General features: G+C 37.5%; 1 protein-coding gene across 1 annotated transcript in view; it reads left to right on the top strand.

Moving 5' to 3' along the window:
- PPP3CC (protein phosphatase 3 catalytic subunit gamma) overlaps positions 1–24,374 on the top strand; it is a 104,021-nt gene that overhangs the window by 630 nt on the left and 79,017 nt on the right. The window lies entirely within an intron of this gene.

Genomic DNA, 24,374 nt, shown 5'->3' with positions numbered 1-24,374 from the left:
GGAGGAGGGGGCGGGAGGGCGGCGGGGACCCTGGCTGCGTCGGTCCAGGAGGAGGACCTGGGGGGTGTGAGAGACGGGAGGGGGAGCCTCGCGGGGCAGTCCCCGGGCGTTTTCTGTTGCACCTTGATCCGTAGCTAGCTGGAGATTGCTAATTTATCTCCCGTAGTGTGGGACTTGCAGGTCGGGTGGGGATTTCTTCCCTTCCGCCCAAAGGGCCAGGATCCCCATCTTTTTTTTTTTTTTTAAAGAAGCGATTCTTCTTTTCTCGTCTTTTATTTGGTGAGCCATCTAGGGTGATGTAGTCAGGGACTTTAGTAGATTCTACCAAGTCAGATCTTTCTGCCGCTCCCCTTTAGGAATTGATTATCTCGCCCCTCCCCCACCCCTTTTTAAAGGACGTTTACCGTGTACCTTTTGGCCCACTTTCTAGAGATCATCACGTCACTGCTGTTATTAAAATACAAATAAATCCATTTTGTGATGTGTGAAAGGGATTTACAGATATTTTGACATGATGTTGGTGCTTTATTTTATTTTTTGGCTGCAGAGACTTGAAGAAGGATGTACTTCTTTTGTTCAGCGGTAACACTTAGGTACAACTCTTCGCTCTTGAGTTTTAACTATAGGTTTGAAAGCACTATTTTATAAGAAGGGAATATACCCCTAAGCGAGCTGTGTTAGTGGCTTCTGGATAAAGGGGTTAGCTGTACATAGGCAAAACTATTAAAATACTTTTATTTTTTTCATTTTGGTAATTAGAAGGAGAAAGGAAACTAAGATTAGTGACAGAATGCTTTTTTTTTTTAAGGGGAAAGCCTATTGAATGTTCAGTGAAGGGGGAGATTTTAGTGTTTAAGATTTTTTTCTCCCTAAAACATGAATCGTCATAAATGTTGATTTTCTACACTACTAATTTTAGTGTGTAACTTAGTTTTTTCTCCTCTAAAAAGTCAAGATCATAAGTGATGATTATAAAACACTGATTACCTACACTATATAAGTTCAGTAAATGTAATGGGGTTTTTGAGATTTATCTACTCAGAGATCGTCTGATATTATTAAGGATTTAAGTGAATTGTTCATATAACTGACATTTAGCCCTTCAACTGTTAAATAATTTCGACCATTTTAATGTCAGCTTTTATAGTATATAACCCATAAAGTATATAAACCTTCTCTTAAGATAAAGAATATACTAAACATAACCTTTTTTGAGAAATCAAGGTCAGTTGTGTACATTAATTTCTGTCCTGTACTGTTAACATGGCTGGTGCATTCTGCTGTTTAAGGGTGTTGCAGTTTCCTCCTGTGCCAAAATGCTACTATTTAATGCTTTACTATACTATTACTGCTTACTGCTATACTATTTAATGCTTTTGACTGTTTTTTGTTTATCTCCTCCAGTACTGTTCTTTATCTGTTGAAATATGCCCTTCTAATCTGATATTTCTAAGCTGAAGTAGGCGGGGAAACCAGATAAACCAGAATTGTGTGTCAAGTTAGGATAGATAGAATATCAGGGAAGCTTAGTGGCAGTCCTCAGACCTTTAGGAATCTCAAATTCTGATCACTATTGTAGCATGTAATTTCCACCATAAGGTGCCATAAGATCTAAAGGAAATTTTAAAATAACCCTTTCAGACCCTTAAATATAGAAGTAAAGTAAAATGAAACATAGTTAAAAGGCAGGTGCTGTCTTATTGCTAGGCATGCTCACAGTTAAGTAAACACTCTCATACTCTGTGTAATTTGTTTTTTGGCCAAATTATAAATTACTGCATGTTGTATACTTATAAGATTACTCTTAAATAAATGAAATACAATGATTTCAAGCCCTTACTTAGAATGTGTGGATTTATCTTAAATAAAAAACTGTAGTGTGAGAACTTGACCACAGCAGTTTTGGCTTCTGCGTGACTTAACGTTGCTTTTCTTCTGGGTTTTCCAGAGTTTGAAATCGTTGAGGTTTGTAAGAAAGTAAGGTGTCACTGTTACATGTAGCTCAGGTCCATTGTATGGAGTACTAAATCCTGATCTGATGTTATCTTGTCTGGCCAGAATTGTCTGCATTTATTCACAGCGGGGGCAATCTTTTTCAGAGGTGAGACCACATCCCAGTTATTTTTGGTTCTGTCATTTCCTGTTAACTTTAAAGTCTACTTAATTGTTTTGTTTGAACAAATCTTGGAGAAGAGGGGGAGGGAGTGACTAGTATTTGAAGTGTTCTTTAAACAGCAGTTTTCCTAAAATGAAGGACTAGACTGATGGTTGGAAAATCTAGATTTTATTGTATCTGGAGCTAACTTGTGACCTTGCCCTTTTTTTTTTTAACCTTGGGTTTGTTTTTGTTTTGTTTTTTTTTTACTTAAACTCTCTCCCTTCCCCCCCCTTAGTAATCTCATGGGCCAAATAGGGTTAATAATACCTTCTTTATCGGGGCGCCTGGGTGGTTCAGTCGTTAAGTGTCTGTCTGCCTTCGTCTCAGGGTCCTGAGTCCCAGAGTCCTGAGATCGAGCCCACATCGGGCTCCTCTGCTGGGAGCCCGCTTCTTCCTCTCCCACTCCCCCTGCTTGTGTTCCCTCTCTCGCTGGCTGTCTCTCTCTCTCTGTCAAATAAATAAATAAATAAATAAATAAATAAATAAATAAATAATAAATAAATTTTAAAAATCTTTAAAAAAAAGTACCTTCTTTGTCAAGCATCTGAGCCATGCAAATGATATAGCTGATATGAAAAGCTTAAGACAGGCTGTATTATGAAACATGATAGCAGTTTGATAATGGATCAGTTTCCTCATAAGTGGTTAGAGGAGAAATCATTAACATTTTTAAAAAGATTGATTGATTGATTTATAGGGAGCATGAGTGGGGGGAGGAGCAGAGGGAGAGGAAAGAGAGAATCCCAAAGAGACTCCACGCTGAGCACAGTGCCCCTTCTCACAACTCTGAGGTCATGACCTGAGCTGAAATCAACAATGGGTCAGTTAACAGACTGAACCCCCCAGGTGCCCCTCGTTAACATTTTTTTGAGAAATCATTAACATTTGAAAAATACCAGAATTAGAACGTATGTGAAATTATAAGTTGGAAAACTGTTCTGGTCAGGAAAATACTTGTTCTACAATTTATTTTTTTATTTTTAAGTAATTTCTGCACCAATATGGGTTTCCAACAACCCCCTCCATCAAGTGTTGCATGCTCTACTGACTGAGCCAGGCAGGCACCCCATCCCCTTCTATGATTTAGAGGATATCTGGGTGGAATCCCATGTGTAACAACATTAAGAGACTCAGTACAGTTCTGTGTAGTACTTTCTTAGCATCTGGTTTCTTCCCTAGCAGTTGAAGGTGTTTATTTTATGTTTAAAAATATAAAAATTGTTATGATTTCATTCATTCATTGTTTATGAAGAGCTCTGTAGTTGTATGCCAACAAGTACTCATTTGTTTCTTTTTTGTTTTTAAAGTAACAGTTCTGTGTGCCTCTCGAATAGTCAATATGCACTGTGGCATCACTACTCTGGTATCTAGACCAGAAAAAACCAGAAACTCAAATGACTGAATTGTGAAAATCTTTCAGCTTGATTTCTTTTTTCTGGTTTCCAAGTTTTTTTCCTGTTTGAGAGAATTTTTTTTTCTTTGACAGTAATTTTTTTTTAAAAATCGTTTATTCCCCTGGGCTGAATCTTTTCAGAAGCAACAAGGAAATTTCACTAGGAATTACATGACAGATGTAGAGAATCCATTGTTTTTGTTGTTGTTGTTTTTAAAGATTTTATTTATTTATTTGACAGAGAGAGAGACAGCCAGCGAGAGAGGGAGCACAAACAGGGGAAGTAGGAGAGGAAGAAGCAGGCTCCCAGCAGAGCAGGGACCCTGATACGGGGCTCGATCCCAGGACTCTGGGATTAGGGCCCTGAGCCGAAGGCAGACACTTAGCGACTGAGCCACCCAGGTGCCCCGAGAATCCATTGTTGGTGGCCAAATGGCATTTCACAGAAAAGTCAGACTTCTTTTCAATAAGATGCTGATACATTTCTCCTATTCATTTGGAATTCAAGTGTATTGTATATTCACAGGTTGTACTGTGTCATTTGTGGCACACAGAGGGTACTGGTTCTTTAATATCCTGCCAATCAGAATAGTGTAGCTATGGCTTTCTTAAAAGATTTGAAGAATAGTATGGACAAAAATTGCTATTTTCACAAGATTACCCTGAACCCTGTTTCAGTCTCTGGTACCTAAGCCTCATTTATTTCCATAGCTCTTTTTTTTTTTTTTCTTTTTAAAGATTTTATTTATTTATTTATTTATTTATTTGACGGAGAGAGAGAGACAACTAGCAAGAGAGGGACCACAAGCAGGGGGAGTGAGAGAAGAAGAAGCAGGCTCCCAGCAGGCTCCCAGCAGAGGAGCCTGATGCTGAGCTCGATCCCAGAGCGCCAGGATCACGCCCTGAGCCGAAGGCAGATGCTTAATGACTGAGCCACCCAGGCGCCCCTATTTCCACAGCTCTTGTCCTCCCTTAACTTTTTTTGTATTATGAGAATGGATTTACCGAGGTTTTTTGTTGTTTTTAAAAATTTTTTTCTTTTTTTTCTTTTTATTATTTTTAAAGATTTTATTTTTAAATAATTTCTACACCCAACGTGGGGCTTGAACTCACAACTCCAAGATCAAGAGTCACATGTTCTACCAATTGAACCAGCCAGACGCCTCAGTTTTTTTCTTTTAAATATAAGCTTAATCTTGCTAATTATAAAATTTGAAAGGCAGAAAGGGAAAAAAACTAAGGTGTCATATTCCTTCTCTCCAGAAACAAGTACTCTTATATACTTTGCATGTATTTCTATGTGTTCACACTTAACCAACGGAGCCACCCAGGTACCCCAGTGTGTTTGTCAACACTATTTAAGTTATGCTTCGTTTACCATTATAATTACCAAGCTGCCAAACTATTTAAACATTGGAAACCTATGCTATTTGAGAGTCATCCCTCTGAGTGGAAGTCTCAAACCTTGGAAAGAATATCTTAATGTAAATACTTAGTTATTTTTTGAGCAGAAATAAGGTGTGTTTTTTTACCTGTATGTTAATGATTGTGATTAAAGCTTTATTTATAGTAGACATTTGGTAATAAAGCTTTCTTCCAAAAAACAGTGTATTACCATGTTTTAGTAAAAGGATAAAATTTTTTTTGGATCATTTGAGAGAAAAATGCTAAGGATTCAGTACTTAAGGTGATGTAAAGAATTGATTAAAATACCTTTAGTGGTATTTGGTAATAAAATATCTTTCCATTAAAAAAACATTTTGAGGGGCGCCTGGGTGGCTCAGTCGTGAAGCGTCTGCCTTCGGCTTAGGGCGTGATCCCAGGCACCTGGGATTGAGCCCCACATCGGGCTCCCTGCTCCACTGGGAGCCTGCTTCTTCCTCTCCCGCTCTCCCTGCTTGTGTTCCCTCTTGTTGTCTCTCTCTGTCAAATAATTAAATAAAATCTTAAAAAAAAAAAAGAAAGAAACATTTTGGGAAAAAGCTAGTTTTTAGACCTATCTATGAGAGATAGAATTATTCAGCTAATTCTTGGCATTTGCAGTCATTTTGGGGCTTTGCTGCTACTTAATTGTTAAAGGACCAGTAGAAATAAAGGGGTGTCTGGTAATCATTATCATCCTTTGGTACAATCATTAACAGAATATACACTCTGTTTTAAAGTTTTCTTGTTAAATTTTAGCTGCATTTTAAATTACAAAACTGAAATGTTAAAAGTTTCAGCTCATCCTTGGCAATATCTGACTTAGTTATCTTTATAATCTACATAATTAGGTAGGTCCAGAGAGTACTTTTAGTTTTGTCTATTCAGTTTTATTTGGTGCAAACTAGATTTTTATCAAGAAATCTGTTAGTTTCTTGAGTCCTTGTTTATTATTAGAAGAGGGTACAACTTGGTAACTATAATCTCTAGATTGAGTGACAGAAAAATATGCTGTATAAATTGGCCAAGGCAATGTAGTATTTCCCATGATCATTATTAGATTTATTGAATGCAAACAATTCATGATGTTTTGTGCAGTCTAGACAGCCCAAGAGATGGAAGTAAAACAAATGAAATAAACACTGGGAGATAATTTAAGAATTCATTCAAGAATTACCTATATAATCCTTGCTAAAAATGCTTAACTACAGTCAGCCAAATCCAATTTGTGGGACTTTATATAAGACAACGTGTCTGAACTCTTCAAAAATGTCAAGGTGATGAAAAATATAAAAGGCTGAGGGACTACTCAAGAGGAAAGAAGATGAAAGAGAAATGACAGTCAAGTACAGTGCCAAGCCTGGACTGGGAAAATAAAAAGTTGTAGAGGCCATTTTGGAGACAGCTGGGGAAATTTGAATATGGAGTATATATAGGATAATGTTATATCAGTGTTGGTGTCTTCGGTCTGATGATATGGTATTGTGCTTGTAAAGGAGAGTGTTTGTATTCTTAGACAATACCTGATGAAGTATTTAGGTTGAAATGTCATGATGTCAGCAATTTGCTTTCAGATAGTTCAAGAAAAAAATTATCTGTTGAGAGAGAAAGCAAAAGTAGCAAAATGTTCACCATTTTGAATGTAGGTAAGGAGCAAATAAAATAGGTATTCATATTACTATTCTTTTATCTTTTTTTAAGATTTTATTTATTTATTTATTTTTAAGATTTTTTTTTTTTTAATTTGAGAGAGAGCAGGGGCGGGGCGGGGGGACAGCGGAAGAAGCAGGCTCCCTGGTGGACAGGGAGCCCAATGTGGGCCTCAACCCCAGGACCCTGGGATCATGACCCGAGCCGAAGGGAGGCGCTTAACTGACTGAACCACCCAGGCTCCTTATTTTATTTTATTTTTTATTTATTTATTTTTTAAATGTTTTATTTTTTTATTTTTTTTTATAGATTTTATTTATTTATTCGACAGAGATAGAGACAGCCAGGGAGAGAGGGAACACAAGCAGGGGGAGTGGGAGAGGAAGAAGCAGGCTCATAGCAGGAGAGCCTGATGTGGGGCTCGATCCCATAACGCCGGGATCACGCCCTGAGCGGAAGGCAGACGCTTAACCGCTGTGCCACCGAGGCGCCCCCTTATTTTATTTTTTTAAAGGTTTTGTCCATTCATTTCACACAGAGAGAGCACAAGCTGGGAGAGAGGCAGAGGGAGAGGGAGAAGCAGGCTCCCCACTGGACAGGGACCCCGATGAGGGGCTCGATCCTGGGATCATGACCTGAGCCAAAGGCAGACATTTAACCGAATGAGCCACCCAGGTGCCCCTAAGATTTTATTTTTAAGTAATTTCTACACCCAACATGGGGCCTGAACTCAGAACCCTGAGATCAAGAGTCACATGTTCCACTGACTGAGCCAGCCAGGCATCCCTCTTCTTTTACTCTCTTAATAGGATTACAGGTTTTCAAAATATAATAAATTGGTGAGAGGGGGAAAAAAAAGAGTACAATTAAGAATTGCCTCAAAACAGCTAGGCTGGGGAAATGCTACCATTGTATTTAAGGATTTGTTAGTGCCTTAGGAGAAGCTAAAAAGAAGGAAGTGTTTTTTAAAGTATATTATACCTGATGTGAAGTGAAGATAAATTGTTTAGCAGAAAAAGAAGTTGTTTCAACTACATAGGGTTTGGAAAAACATGCAGAAGTAAGGACGGAAAAAAGGTATAATTGACTAAGGAGTAGACAGGGTGGGTAAAATTAGAATGTTGAAGATCTGAAAGAGGTAAAAGGAGGAAGAGGAGAAGAGGGATAGCTGAAAACTCCTAGGGCAGTTGACAGTGGTTCATTAAGGGAACAGCAAGATTATTTTGATGGCTATATGTTTAAAAAAAACCCAAAAGTTAATTGGCTTTTAAATGTAACTGAGAATTACAGATGATTCAAATATCATATAAGCAGATATTATGAAACTAAGACAGACTTGTTTTTATTTTATTGAGATTTGAAAAAAGTGGAAAAAGTTGGTAGAGGGATAGGGGGGCCTGGGTGGCTCAGATGGCTAGGCGTCTGCCTTCAGCTCAGGTCATGATCTCCATGTCCTGGGATGGAGTCCCCACATCAGGCTCCCTGGCTGGCTCAGTGGAGAGCCTGCTTCTCCTTCCCCCTCTTCTTCTCCCCCTGTTTGTGTGCTCTTTCTGTGTGTCTCTCTCAAATGAATAAAAAAAAACTTAAAAAAAAATTTTTTTTTAAGTTGGTAGAGGGATAAAGTAAATATTAAAAAGCACTAATAAGCAGAGGAGAGATAGAAAGGATTTTCTAAGTGTATTTCCCATCCCTGTTAATCGCACCACTTACCCGTTTAGTCACTGGCTCAGATGACAAGCCTGGGAGTCAGGCCAGACTCTTTCCTATCCCTTTCACTTCACATCCAGTTCTACCAGACTCAGTTCTGTGGACTTTTGGTTTGTACAGAACCTTCTACAGCATCTTCCTATCTGACATTTTGCTTATACTATTGCAGTAGCCTCTTGCTAGGGCTATTTAATCTAATGTCCATGGTGCCATCATGATCTGTGGATAATGTAAAGGATTATTTTTGTGCTTGAAATCCTTCGTGAGCACTTTCTGCCCATAGGATAAATTTTAATTTTGTTGATGTATAGTTCTCTTCATGCTAAACCTCTGACCCCTGTGTTACTGTCTCCTCCTTTCGTACCCTTGTTCCCAAACTTAGTTTACTACTACTTGTAGTTCCCCAGAATGCCATGAAATTTTCTGTGAATGGGTTCTTTGCATTATTTTTGTGTAGAATCTTGTGCCCCAACTTGACCAGCCCCTATTTATCTTTTACCATTTAGCCAAAAGGACATCTGAAAAGTTTTTTCTCCTTTACTACTAAGAGGCTATATAGAATAATGGTTTCAGAACATGGCCTTGGAATCAGACATACCTGGATTCAAATTCCGCCTCTTTTAGTAGCAGCCTGACCTTGGACCAGTCACTTAATCTTGTTTTTCTTCAGTTTCCCTATCTGAAGTAAAGGAATAATAGAACCTAGTTTACAGGTTAGTTTTAAGGATTAAGCAAACTCCACAAACTGCAGTGACGGGTGCCGAGTAAGTGCTCAATACATGTTAGCTGCTATCAGCAGTAGCAGCAGCAACAGAAGATATTGTCTCCTATATGCTCCCATGAGCAGTCTCATTGCTTTTCAAATTTCTCTAAATATTTTTATGTTATTTATTTATACTAAACTGTTCTCTTCAAGGGCAAGGACTGTGTATTATCAATACTGAATATATTGCTTAGCACATAGGTGCTTAGTAAATGTTTAAGTGAAAGCATAAGAAGCTTATTTTATGGAAGACGGTGTAGAAAAGGGCATGGGCTCTGCTAATTACTAGCTGGGTGACTTTTGTCATTTATTTTCCTTCAAGTTTAAAATGGAAGATAACCGTACCTGTCTCAGAATTAAAGATTGCATATCATATTGTATGTAAAGTGCTTAGCATAGTGCCCATAGTGGGTGCTTAATAATGTTAGCTGTTTTTATTAAATGAGTTAATCTGGAAATCTTAGTGAGATTTGACAGCAGATCTGTTTGACTTTATTATTATTTTTTAGATCTGTTTGACTTTAAGTGGCATACGTGAAATGCCGTTTTAAGAGTGTTGTATTTTTTATTTAAAGATTTATTTATTTATTTGAGAGAGAGTGTGAGGAGGGGAGTGGCAGAGGGAGAGAATCTTCAAGCAGACTCCCTCCTGAGCAGGGAGCCCAATTCAGGGCTCAGTCTCACAACCTATGAGATTACAAGCTGAGCCGAAACCAAGAGTCAGAGATGCTTAAACCAGCTGAGGCCCTGAAACACCCCAAGAGGGTTGTATTTTATACTTTCCAACTGTAGTTTCCTTAGGAGCTTTTGAAAAGACTTAAACCTGAAATGCTTAGTAAGAAAAGTGGTGAAAATTTCCTTGTCTATAGTATAGATAGAATTTTAGAAATCATAAACAGATGTGTAAACAAATATTCGATGAATTCCTACTAGAAGCAACATGTTTCTTTTCTTTTTTTTTTTTTTTTTTTTTTTTTTTTAAAGATTTTATTTATTTATTTGACAGAGATAGAGACAGCCAGCGAGAGAGGGAACAAGCAGGGGGAGTGGGAGAGGAAGAAGCAGGCCCACAGCAGAGGAGCCTGATGTGGGGCTCGATCCCATAACGCCAGGATAACGCCCTGGGCCGAAGGCAGACGCTTAACCGCTGTGCCACCCAGGCGCCCCAACATGTTTCTTTTCATACTTAGAAGCTTAAATACTGTCTTGGAAAGGACTCAGTATAGCATATAATGGCCTCCCAAAAGTGTGACAGAAAATCAGAACTGTGAAGCTTCCTATGACTAACGACACCATGAAAAGCTTATGACTAAATGGTAGACTATATCTGGTATGAAAGGTTTGCTCCCTCACTTTACAAATTAATAATCCTTTCAGGTTTAAACTTTGTTGATCAGTAGCCTAAAGAGGTAAGACTTATTAATTTGTGGGGTTTTGTGTGTATCCATAGGTACATTTTGTTCTTGTGACCTAAGGCTTTTGTGGAGGTTTAAAAATAAAATAGGATAAAATAAAAAACTAAAATTAAAAAAAAACATAAATAAAATAAAATAGGATAGTTTTAATGAATGGCCAAAGTAATAAAGGTAATTCGTGGATTTATCCATGAAAGGAGGCTACTTATTTTTGACTTTTGCACACTGTTTTATTGAAAACATATGATGTCACTACAAACTTATTGTTTCTGTCAGACTATCACTGATAATGGTTATTACTTAATTGGTTCTGGGAGGGCCAGTTCCCAGTACTTTGAAAGCATAGCTCTGTGACTGTCAGAGAATAGAGGGAATATCTCAAAGAGCTGTGTCAGATCATTGAAATAAAATTACTTGTTCTAATACGTTACGAAAGGATCTGAAAGCTACTTATGACTTTCAGTAATAATATTTAACATAACCTCTTCAGCGGTGTTTAACTGGTTCATGATTGGAAAAGCAGGTGAGTGGATTAGGAAATAAGTCTGCAAAAGTAGGGCAGGCTTGCTGGCTTAAAATAGGAATGAAAGCACGGTTATTTGTAGTGAACAGAGATGGCTATTTAGGTAAATCCTAGTGTCCCATGAGTGTAAGACCACACAATAATCTAAAAATAATAGCTTATAGGCCAATAACTTTTAAGGTTTATCTTTCATACTCACTGCAGGATTGAAGTGGTCATCACCGATGTTTTCTTTCTCTTTTATGCAGATTTGTATCCAATGTTTAGGTATATTTACTTAAGAATGTCATTTATGTAGTAGATGTATATTGTAGAAGGGTACTGAACTGAGTTTGCTTGTGAAAAGGCTGCAGAATTTCTTCACTGTACTTCAGAAACTTAGTTTTAAAAATGTATGAGGTTTTTACTTTTATAAGAAATGTACAGAGAGGTCCTGTCCTCCACAGTATCAACATCCCACACTACCACTCACTATCAAACCAAGAGATTGACATTGGCACAGTCCACAGAGTTTATTCAAGTTTCAGCAGTTATACGAGAACTTGTGTGCACATGCTTGTGTCTGTAGCTCTGTGCAGTTCTCCATGTGTAGACTTGCATAACTACGACCACAATCAAGATGTTTAAGTGGAAGCGTCACCACGAGACTCCTGTGTTACTGCCCTTTTATAGCCACACCCATCCCCTTCAAGAAACCAATTTTACTGTTTATTGTTTTGATCATATGCACACTTGGTTTAATTAGGTTTTTTGCTTCTGAGTTGGAAGCACTGTTAAATAATTTTTATTGAAATAAGGTAATCTAACAACAACTGACTCATGGGAAAAAGCTAAGTTAAAATGTGTTACCAGGGGCACCTGGCTGGCTGAGTCAGTAGAGCCTGCAACTCTTGATCTCGGGGTGTTGAGTTCAAGTCCTATGTTGGACATAGAGCTTACTTAAAAATAATAATAAAGTGTGTTAGCAATTTTGGAGCACTGAAAGCTTTCTTGGAGAATATATATAGGCTTAGAATGATAATTCTCAACTCTGGTTACCAATCAGAATCAGCTATGGAGCTTAAAAAAAATGGGAGAAAAATGGGTACTGTGGCCCCATTTTAGATTTATCTGGAAAGCAGTGGTGAGTGTAAAAATGCAAATTAAACAAAGGATACAAAAGGATACACAGTAGGATACCATTTATATAAAATTTAAAATATACTATGTTGTGTACAGATACATTTGTAACAAATTATATACTTGTGGGAAGTATACTTAAATGTAATAATTACCTCTGGAAAGGAAGGACTCAGATGGAGGTTGCTTAATTATATCTGCAGTATTTTAGTTCTTAAAAATATTTGAAACTCAGGACTCTTGGGTGGCTCAGTTGGTTAAGCATCTGCGTTCGGCTCAGGTCATGATGCCAGGGTCCTGGGATCGAGTCCTGCATCGGGCTCCTGGCTCAGCGGGGAGCCTGCTTCTCCCTTTGCCTCCCGCTCCCCCTGCTTGTGCTCTCTCTGTCTGTCTGATAAGTGAATAAATAAAATCTCTAAAAAATCATAATATTGTTATTAGATTAAATGAGAATATATATAAAGCCTTTAGCATAATGCCTGTTGTATAGTTAGCATACAACTAGTAAACATCATGATCACTATTATTATTATTATTATTATTATTGCAACTCCAGGTAAGAAAATTGTAATCTAAAATCTGTATTGAAACCTATATTGTAAAGGTTTTGTGGATGTCATAGTTTTGACAATTTAGCACAACAGAAGTAATTACTTATGCATTAGAGATTTTTAACTAACTTGTATCAGCAACTTGAGTGTATTAGTAATAACAACACAATTGCCAAGTAGGGTATATCCCAGGAACGCAGAGTTGGTTTGAAAATCAATCAGTATTATCTACCATATTGACCACATAAAGGAGAAAACTCATGATTACTTCAATAAATTCAGAAAAACCAGTTGACAAAACTTCTACACCCATTCATGATTTAAACAAACCTCAGAAAACAAGGAATAGGATCGGGGGAGCTTCCTCAACTGATGATCATCTAAGAAAAACCTACAGCAAATTCATACTTAATGGTAAAGTATTGAATGCTTTTCCCCTAAGATTAGGAATAAGTTAAGAATCCCCTTGTTTGCCACTTCCGTTCAGCATTGTAACTGGTCATCCTAGCCATTGAAATAGGGCAAGAAGTAGAACTAAAAGGTGTACAGATTGGAAAGGAAGAAATAAAATTGTCTCTGTTTACAAATTGCAAGATTGTTTATATTAAAAAATCCTAGGTGAGGCGCCTGGGTGGCACAGCGGTTAAGCGTCTGCCTTCGGCTCAGGGCGTGATCCCGGCGTTATGGGATTGAGCCCCACATCAGGCTCTCCTGCTATGAGCCTGCTTCTTCCTCTCCCACTCCCCCTGCTTGTGTTCCCTCTCTCCCTGGCTGTCTCTATCTCTGTCCGAATAAATAAATAAAATCTTAAAAAAAGGGGCGCCTGGGTTGCAGCGGTTAAGCGTCTGCCTTCGGCTCAGGGCGTGATCCCGGCGTTATGGGATCGAGCCCCACATCGGCTCTTCCGCTATGAGCCTGCTTCTTCCTCTCCCACTCCCCCTGCTTGTGTTCCCTCTCTCGCTGGCTGTCTCTATCTCTGTCAAATAAATAAATAAAATTAAAAAAAAAAATTAAAAAAAAATCTTAAAAAAAAAATCCTAGGTAATCTGCAAAATAACCATTAGTAATTGAATTCAACAAAGTAGGATACAAGGTGAATATATAAAAATCAATTGAATTTTTATATACTATGAGCAAACAATTGGGAAATGAAATTTTAAAAAACTTAATTTAGAATATTTCCAAAAACCACAAAGTACTTAGGAATAAATGTGACAAAAATGCATAAAATCTCTTTACTGAAAACTATAGGACATTGCTGAGAGAAATTTAAGATCTAACTATAAGGAGAGTTACATCATGTTCATGATCAGACAATGCAAAATTGTTAAGGTATCAGTTCCCCAAACTGATTTATAAATAAATGCAATATCAATAAAAATCCTGGGATTTTTTAATAGAAATTTGTAAGCTGATTCTAAAATTTATATGGAGGGGCACCTGGCTGGCTCAGTCATTAGAGCATGTGACTCTTGATTTTGGGTCGTGATTTCAGGCCCTATGTTGGGTGTAGAGATTATAATTTTAGAAAAAATAAAGTTTATATGGAAATAAAAAGACTGAGAATAAGCAGACCAGTTTTCAAAAGGAAGAACAAAGTTGAAAAACTCAAACTACCTGATTTAAAGACTTAATATAAAGCTGCAGTAATCAAGACAGAGGAGAAATCTTTGTGACTTTGGGATAAACAAGTTTTCTTAGGTCACAAAAAAAATGAACCATAAAAACTGATAATTGGACAATATCAAAATTAAAATGTTTTGTTCTTCTAAGTATGTTTCATTAAGAAAATGAAAAGGCAAGGGGTACCTGGGAAAGCTCAGTTGGTTAAGTGTCCAACTCTTGATCTTGGCTCAGGTCTCTATCTCAGGGTCCTGGGATTGAGCCCCACATTGGACTCTGCACTGAGTGGGGAGCCTGCTTCTCCCTCTTGCTCTGCCCCTCCCCCTGCTAATGCTCTCTCTCAAATAAATAAATCTTAAAAAAAAACTTGTATCAATAATATATGAAGAACTTACAATTCACTGATGAGACAATCAGCAGAATTTTAAAAATGGACTAAAGATTTGAACAGATAAATCACAAATGAAGGTATACAACTGGCCAGTAGCATATAAGAAGACATTCAACATCATTAGCTTCTGGGGAAATGCAAATTAGAACTACAGTGAAATACCACTACATATCCATTAGAATGTCTGAAGCTAAAAATTTCTAGTTTTGACAAGGATGTGAAGTAAGTGGAACTTTCATACACTGCTGGTAGGAATGTATAAAGTTGTATAACTACTTGGGAAAATTACTTAATAGTTCCTTAATATGTTAATTATGCCCCTTCCATTCTACCCTGGCATTCTTTTTTTTTTATTTTAAAGATTTTATTTATTTATTTGCCAGAGACAGCCAGCGAGAGAGGGAACACAAGCAGGGGGAGTGGGAGAGGAAGAAGCAGGCTGCCAGCGGAGGAGCCTGATGTGGGGCTCAATCCCATAACTCCGGGATCATGCCCTGAGCCGAAGGCAGACACTTAACCGCTGTGCCACCCAGGCACCCCTACCCTGGCATTCTACCCCTAGATATTTACCAAAGAGAAATGAAAACAAAAGATTTATTATGTATATGTTTATAGTAGCTTTGGTCATAATAGCCAAAACCAGGAAATATCCAGCAGGTAAATGGATAGCCATAATATGGTGCATCCTCACAATGAAGTACTACTTGGCAGTAAAAAGATACAAACTTCTGATATGTGCAACAGCATAGGTGAATCACAAAAACATGCTTAGTGAAAAAAGCCAGACGTAAATGACTGTGTACTGGACAGTTCCATTTATATAAAACTAGAAAAGTGCAAATTTATCTAGTGACAGAAAGCAGATCAGTGGTTGTGGTGCTGGGGGCAGAGGAGAGGATCTTTTGGTAGTAATAGAGATGTTCTGTATCTTGATTAGGATTGTGGTTTTGACAAATATATTCATATGTCAAAACTTACCAACTTTTACACTTCAGTGTATGTAGTTTATTGTACCTAAATAGACCTCAATAAAGCTTATTTAAAAAAAAAAAAGCTATGAAAGCTATACCCTAAAATTAATTCAGGATTTAGTGCAAGCAACTTATCTTGGTTAAAATGAGATCTTAAATTAATAGGCTATTGCAAAATTGTACTGAAAGCTTGAAAGAAGGAAATTAATAGAGACGCCTTAGGTACTAGGGACTAGTAGTTTGCTTTAGGAGGATAAAATTTATTTTAAGATATTGCCTGGGGGCACCTGGAGCACACAACTCTTGATCTCAGGGTTGTGTGTTCAAGCCCCACGTTGGGTGTAGAGATTGCTTAAAAATAAAATCTTTTTTAAAAAAGTGAGATAAATAAAATACTGCCTGGAGTTGGGGTGCCTGGCTGGCTCAATTGAAAAAGCATGCAACTTAGGATGCCTGGGTGGCTTAGTTGGTTAAGCATGTGCTTTCGGCTTGGGTCATGATCATAGGGTCCTGAAATCGAATTCCTCAACAGGCTCCTTGCTCAGCAGGGAGCCTGCTTCTCCTTCTGCCTGCTGCTCGCCCTGCTTGTGCTCTCTCTCTCCCTCTGACAAATAAATAAAATCTTAAAAAAAAAAAAAAAAAGAGGAAAAGCATGTAACTCTTGATCTCGGGGTCATGAATTGGAGCCCCACATTGGGTGTAGAGATTACTTAAAAAAAAAAATTTGGAGTTGAAATGCCTTTTAAAAGTGTGCTTTAGGGGCACCTGGGTGGCACAGCGGTTAAGCGTCTGCCTTCGGCTCAGGGCGTGATCCCGGCGTTATGGGATCGAGCCCCACATCAGGCTCCTCTGCTATGAGCCTGCTTCTTCCTCTCCCACTCCCCCTGCTTGTGTTCCCTCTCTCGCTGGCTGTCTCTATCTCTGTGAATAAATAAATAAAATCTTTAAAAAAAAAAAAAAGTGTGCTTTAGGGAAAAAAATATTTGCACTTTACTGCTAGCTTTAATATGTGGGTGTGTTTTTAGTCATCTTTTTATACTTAACTGCAAATCACAGAAAAAAATGAGCAAAGGATATGATGTTTATAGATAATTTGTAAATTAATACATTTAAATGGTTGATAAACGTGAACTTATAATGTATGAACAAAGATATTTGTTACTACATTATTCGTAATAGCAAAGAAAAAATAACTGCAATATTTAATAATAGGTTAGGTGAATTATATTATCTCTGTGATGCAGACTCTGAAAATTATAGAAGAATATTTGTTGGTCTGAGAAAATTTTAGTAGTTTGCTCAAAATTCAAAAAACAGATTACGGGAATATATAATATAACTAATTATAAAATAATATGTTTAAATGTTTAAAATTTTAAGATATATACCAAAATTTTAAGTGCTTGTCTTTGGCATTCTTTTTTGTTTGTTTAAAGATTTTATTTATTTATTTGACACAGAGAGAGAGACAGTGAGAGAGGGAACACAAGCAGAGGGAGTGGGTAAGGGAGAAGCAGATATCCCACTGAGCAGAGAGCCTGATGTGGGGCTCGGTCCCAGGACCCTGGGATCATGACCTGAGCCAAAGGCAGACGCTTAACGACTGAGCCACCCATATGCCCCTGTCTTTGGCATTCTAAGATATTTATTTTTGTTTTGTGGTATTGTTTTTTGTGCTCTGTAATCATTCTTAGATTACTTTTTTTAAAATTTAAGTAGGCTTCATGCCCAACATTGGGCTTGAACTCATGACCCTAAGATCAAGGTGCACCTGTGATCTTTAGTTTTTAAAAAAATCTTTTGCATTGAGTTGTAATGTAGTATCTTTGATTTAGAGAAATCTTTAAAGAATACTTTGAAGATTAGCAAAAGGTTGATAATTGTTGCTATGTGGGTATTCATAATGCTGTTCCACATTGTATAATAAAAATGTGTTCACATAAGATGCAAAGCTAATTATCACTTCTGACTGCTGGCTGATTTAGATTTAGCTTCCAAACAGAAAGAGATTTTGAATTTTGACAAAAAGATCTGTTGATAACCCATTGATGATCCATTAATGGTCTGGAATCTTTTTAGGCTTTTTGAAACAGGTAGTGAATTCTCCTTTCTGCTGATAGCCAGCAATACTCTGATTGCTGGATGAGTTGCAGCTGATTGGGTATTGGTAGTATTACTGTTGCTTGACTCATTTATAATAGAGTTATATACATTTGTAGATTCTCATTTTATTTATTCATTTAAATAGGTAATAAATAACATGGTATAAAATCTTAAAAGGTATATAGCATAAAGTCTTCTTCCTATTCCTAATTCTGGGCCACCAGTTGCCCGCCTTGAGGGTGTTAAAGCCTACGGTCAAAGACCACCAGGAGCGTATCTATAGTCAAAAATAAGTTCACATTTATTTAGCTTGCTACAGCAGGGAATAACACACACCAGAATAACTGTGGGGCATCCCAGAAGGAGGGAGTTAGCAAAGAAGATATAAAGGTTTTAGGAGCTGGGGTTAGTCATAGAGTGATTTTAGGGTGGAAATTAGTAGTTTGGGTGGGGGCTGGCTGAAATCTATAATTTAGGTGAGTTGCTGGAATAGTCAGTGGTTTTATCTTTACAACACTGAGTCCCTCAGGAGTTACAGTTATATCAATTTGACTATGGTATTGGAATATAATGAGCTCATGTTTAAAAAAATTTGAGCTGGGATAATATGTAATGCACATTGTGGTTTGGTTTGGTTCAGTTTATCTGTTTTATAAATCATAGTGTTTTTCTGAGTGTTTGTGAGCAATTTGTGGTTTCTCTTTCAATTCTCAGTCTCTGCTTTTGATCATTTGTTAACGAAGTTGGAGGACTTAACATTTAGGGGAAGTGATCAATCAGGATCTGTATCATTGTTAGATAGGTTGTGAATGTTTTTCAAACTTTTGATGGTTGTAATTTTGACCTTTATAAGCACCAGGCCACTTTGTTCTGTTTCTTAGATGATCATTTGTTAAATCATCTAGCAAGATAATATGTGACTGTAACATTTAAAACCCGGAGATCACACACACAAGGCATTTGCAACAAACAAAACCTCAAACAAGAGTTACTATTAAAGTTTGAAATAATGTTCTATATATTCCATATCTATTTGGATCTTCCTTTAGTAACCAAGTCATTTTTTCCCCTTTAATTTTGGATATGGATTATTCACCTTGTTAGTGTCTGAACAATTAGTCCTACACGTGGTGATTGTCAAGGATAAAAGTCTTGGTAGTACTAAGAATAAAGGACAGGGTGTTTATTGACATCTGGAATCTTGAACTGGCAGAGAGAAGAAAATAGCCAAGAGAATAAAGGGCAAAGTCATGCAAAATACCTGGTAATCAGTGGCACCTCAGAGTTGTGTTCTGATGATCTTAAAAGTAAATAGTCTATTTACATTGTCTTCTGCTTTTGGACGAAAACAGTTCTGGAAATCCAGACTCAGCCACAATGTCTGACCATAGCCATGATGTCCGCAATACACATAATTTATTCTCTGTAGTATCAATAGTTATGAGTGCATGATACATACCTTTACAGAAGTTCTTTTGATACATCTCCACAAAGTTCAATTCCTGATCTTTAGATTGCAGCTGGCCACCTTAGGTATGTAAGGAAGAAGCAGAAGCCACTTGTGGATGTTGAGTCTAGGCTTCAGTTAATTTATTATATTAACCAGCATTGTCAGAATGCAAGAGATTGGAAGTAGAATCTTCTACTAAAGTACCTAATCAGTTTATAAAGAGTTAGTCACTGATTATCCTGAAAGTTAAGAACATGCTGTGAACAAAGGAAATTGATAAATCTCCAGGCCTTGGGTTTATCCTATAAAATGTATTATAAATTTCACCAGTACAAGCTTATTTAAGCCTAGAGATAAAATCTTTTTGCAGACGGCTATTATGTCAGTCTTTGTGTGCGATGTTTGTTTCCTTTAACCTGAAAGATACACAAACATTGAAGCATATTTACTTTTAACATATTTTACCTACACATGATTAACTTAGGAAGACTGAACTCTTCATCAGATGGTTTTTTCTTTTAACCCAATTTTAATAAAGCAGAAAACTCTCATAATAGTTTTGAGTTAATGAAAAGTTGGAGGATGCCAAACAAAGCTGCTAATTTCTGTAATCCTTTAAACATATTTTTATTTATTTAAAAGATTTTATTTATTTGAGAGAGAGAGAGAGAGGGGAGAGAGAGCATAAGCTGGGGGAGTGGCAGAGGGAGAAGGAGAAGCAGGCTCCCCACTGAGCAGGGAGCCTGACATGACCTGAGCCAAAGGCAGATGCTTAACCAACTGAGCCATCCAGGTGCCCCTAAAAACATTTTTAATAAGATGAAGGACCAAATCTTTATGTTGCCTAATGATCATTTATAAACCCAAAGATATTGTAGGTGTGAGAAATATCTTAATAGTTTTATTATTCTGAATTTAGAGAAGAACAAATTCAAAAGGAATTGTCATTTAACAAAATATAAGTCATAACTATCCAAACAAATAGTTACAGGCAGTATCTTTATTTAATGTCTCTAGATTGTATTTTGAAATTTACTTAAGTAATCGCTCAAACTCACGTCCCCAATATCAAGAGTCCATTGTTTGCTGGCTGAGCCAGCCAGGTGCCCCCAGGCAGTATCTTTAAAAACAGTGATTATTAGGAATGTTAACTTTTCCACAAAAGTAAAGAACTTTTTAAGTTTTTTTAAAAAAAACAAGATGTATGAGTATTTCAAAAAGCACAGAGAATTCACAGAGTATTTTGATAATTTAAGGGATGTCTTATCTGGGCACCAAATAGCTTTGCTTTTTTTGACAAAAAGGAAATTAAATTCTAGGGTGGGGGAATGGGGTAACCAGGTGATGGCTATTAAGGAGGGCTGGGTGTTATACATAACTAATGAATCATTGAACACTACATCAGAAAATAATGATGTACTATATACAGTGGCAAACTGAACATTAAAAAAAAGGGAATAATGTGGAAAAAAAAGGAAAGGAAATTAAATTCTAGTTTTACTCCATTTATTATTCATGAAGAATTTGCATTAAAAGGATTTATAAGCCCTTATTTTTTTTTTTTTTTTTATTCTACAGAGACAGAGACAGCCAGCGAGAGAGGGAACAACAAGCAGGGGGAGTGGGAGAGGAAGAAGCAGGCTCATAGTGGAGGAGCCTGATGTGGGGCTCGATCCCACAACGCCGGGATCACGCCCTGAGCTGAAGGCAGACGCTTAACCACTGTGCCACCCAGGCGCCCCAATAAGCCCTTATTTTTAAGCAATTATTTTATTTTTTATGATGAGCCTCTCACATTTGACTAATTTTGTCAAAAATTTTAACAAACTTTATTTCTCCCTTCAAATTCTTTTTTGCAACTATTACAAACCCAGACAAATAAAGTGTACTTACTCTCAGACATTATACCCTTATAGTATACTGTCAATTTTTTTTTCCGCTATATTCTTTCACATCTTGGTGCAACCAGAAATTTCTCTTTTTTTTCCCCAGCTTTACTGAGGTATAATTGACATATAACATGTAATTTAAGGTGTACAATGTGTTGATTTGATACGCCTGTATGTAATGATTACCACCATAGGATTAGCCAACAACCTGTAACACCATAAAATTACCATTTCTTTTTTGTGGTGAAACACACATTTCTCATTTAAGGCAAAATTATTCTCTTTATTTCTAGATAAACAAAAGTGCATTTGATACTATGCCTTCTCATTCCCTTGTCTTCACACATATTCTTTTACATTCCTTCAAAATCAGTATAACTGCAAGATAATGTTGTAGTTAAGGGTCAAGTGAAAGGGGATTTCTGAAGGTGTTAGAAATTTCTACCACCTGAATAATCTCATAACTTCCAGAGAGTTAAAAATTATAAGGGATTTTCATTGTTTCTTTTCTTTTTTTCTTTTTAAGATTTTATTTATTTATTTGAGAGAGAGTACAAGCAGGGGAGTGGCAGAGGGAGAGGGAGAAGCAGACTCCCTGCTGAGCAGGGAGTCCAATGCGGCGCTTGATCCCAGGACCCTGGGATCATGACCTGAGCCGAAGGCAGACACTAAACTGACTGAGCCACCCAGGCATCCCAAGATTTATTTATTTTTAGAGAGAAACAGAGAGAGTGGGGGGGGGGGGAAATAGGGAATCTCAAGCAGACTCCCCGCTGAACATGAAGCTGATTCAGGGCTCCATCTCATGACCCTGAGATCGTGACCTGAGCTGAAATCAGGAGTCAGTCACTTAACCAACTCAAGTGCCATCCAGGCGCAGCTCCTCTTTTCTTTTAAGGTGCCTCTCAGATAATCTCGTTCATGTCAGTAGTTCCCCAAGAGGACATTTGTAATTCAGAATTTTTTCTTGGTAAAATTATTCCATTTGTTGAGTTATATTCACAATCTGAAAACATGAAAGAAGTAGGTAGAGGAGGCACAGAGTGGACATGGATTTAGAGTGAGAAAACTCTTAAATGACCTGTAGTAAGGATGGTAAGGATGGTGCTTTTGCAACCACCTATCTCCACAATACAGGAAGTGACACCAAAAATCAGCTGTCATCTACTGAGGACTTGTCAGAACCTCTGTTCCAGGCAGACAGAACTAAGCAAAGCATATCTTAAGATTATAAGGACTAAGGAAAGTCCTTAGGAGGTTTTAGAAAACATGACCCAATACAAAGTTTACATGAAGATGCTGGTCTGATGAGACCTTCTGAACTTGTCAGCTTTTGGAGATGGCTGGAAGATAGACTTATTAGGCCTATGTCTGTTCTGTGCTGTGGACTTCCTTTATAGATGAATGACACTCAAGATACTGAACAAGGGGCGCCTGCCTGCCTCAGTTGGTAGAGCATGTCACTCTTGAGCTCATGGTCATGAGTTCAAGCCCCATACTGGGTGTAGAACTTATTTAAACAACAACAACAAAGATACCCAACAAGCAGGCAGATGATAGGAATGCTGTTAATTAGGTAGAAGTCAAATTTCACTCATGAACAGTATAATCTGATAAGATTTATAGTCAGTGAACCCAACTTTCACCTTGATCCTGAAGTGCTCAACAAAATTACTGAAGCTCAGATACCTCACTGTCACAGGCAGGGTGGCCTTAAGCAGGTAGAAATCAAGTGGTTACTTAGGTGTACGCTATGACAAAGCCATAGGTCTTTCCAGAAACAAGGAGGTCAGCTGAATCTTAGTGGAAATGCCAGTTGTTAAATAGTAGGACATCCATAAACCAAAGATCATCAAGGATTTATTTGTAGTTAAGAAAAAAAAGCCCACCAGGTTTATTTAACTTGTTGAAACAAGCAGAGAGAACCAGCGAAATGAGGGATTTTCTCAAAAGAGGGGGGACAGTTAAGAAAATCTGCTCATTGAAGACTGTTGTTAGATTAGGGACTGTTGTTAGATTTTAGGGTGGAAGTTTGTAATCTGAGCAAAGATTAGTTAGAATTTGTACACTAGATGAATTGCTAGAACTCATGAAGTTCTAGTATAAGATCAGATCTAGTGTCGGGGCGCCTGGGTGGCTCAGCTGTTAAGCGTCTGCCTTCGGCTCAGGGCCTGATCCAAGGGTCCTGGGATTGAGCCCCGCATCGGGCTCCCTGCTCTGCTGGGAGCCTTCTTCCTCTCCCACTCCCCATGCTTGTGTTCCCTCTCTCCCTGGCTGTCTCAGTCAAATAAATAAATAAAATCTTAAAAAAAAAAAAAAAGATCAGATCTAGTGCCTGTGCAATTACTATTAAATTAGTTTGTATGCAGCCTTATCTTGGAACATGTGGATTTTAAGTCTGGTGCGAAAAAGAGTTTGAACTCAACACCAAAAAATATCTGATTAAAAAATGGACAGAAGACCTGAATAGACATTTTTCCAAAGAAGACATACAGATGGCCATCAGACACATGAAAAAATGCTTCAACATCACTGATCATCAGGGAAATGCAAATAAAAAAACCACAATGAAATATCACCTCCACCTGTCAAATGGCTCAAATAAAAAGCATAAGAAACAACCAGTGTTGGCAAGGATGTGGAGAAAAGGGAACTCTTGTGCACTGTTGGAGGAAATGTAATTGGTACAACCACTATGGAAAACAGTATGGAGGTTCCTCAAAAAGTTAAAAATAGAAATACTGTATGATCCAGTAATTCCACTACTGGCTGTTTACCCAAAGAACATGATAACACCAATTTGAAAAGATATATGTATCCCTATGTTTACGTGCGCGCGCACACACACACACACACACACACACACACACACACACACACTGGAATATTACTTGGCCATAAAAAAGAAATTAGATCTTGCCATCTGAGACAACATGGATGGACCTAGAGGGTATTATGCTAAGTGAAATAAGCCAGACAGTGAAAGACAAATACCATATGATTTTACATGTATGTGGACTCTAAAAAACAAAAACAAATGAACAAACAAAAAAATAGAGAGTAAACTGGTGATTGCCAGAGAGGAGGTAGGGAGGGAGGGTGGGTGAAATAAATAAAGGAGAAAAATTTAAAAAAAGAAAAAGGAGTTTAGATAGTCTGTGATGCATGTTGTGGTTTGGTTTGGTTCAGTTTATCTGCTTTGTAAGTCATAGCACAGTTATACGTGTGGCTTTTTTTTTTTTTTTA

This window comes from Ailuropoda melanoleuca, chromosome 5 (assembly GCF_002007445.2).
Source record: "Ailuropoda melanoleuca isolate Jingjing chromosome 5, ASM200744v2, whole genome shotgun sequence".
Lineage (NCBI taxonomy): Eukaryota > Metazoa > Chordata > Mammalia > Carnivora > Ursidae > Ailuropoda > Ailuropoda melanoleuca.
This window is presented reverse-complemented; position numbering and strand designations above follow the sequence as displayed.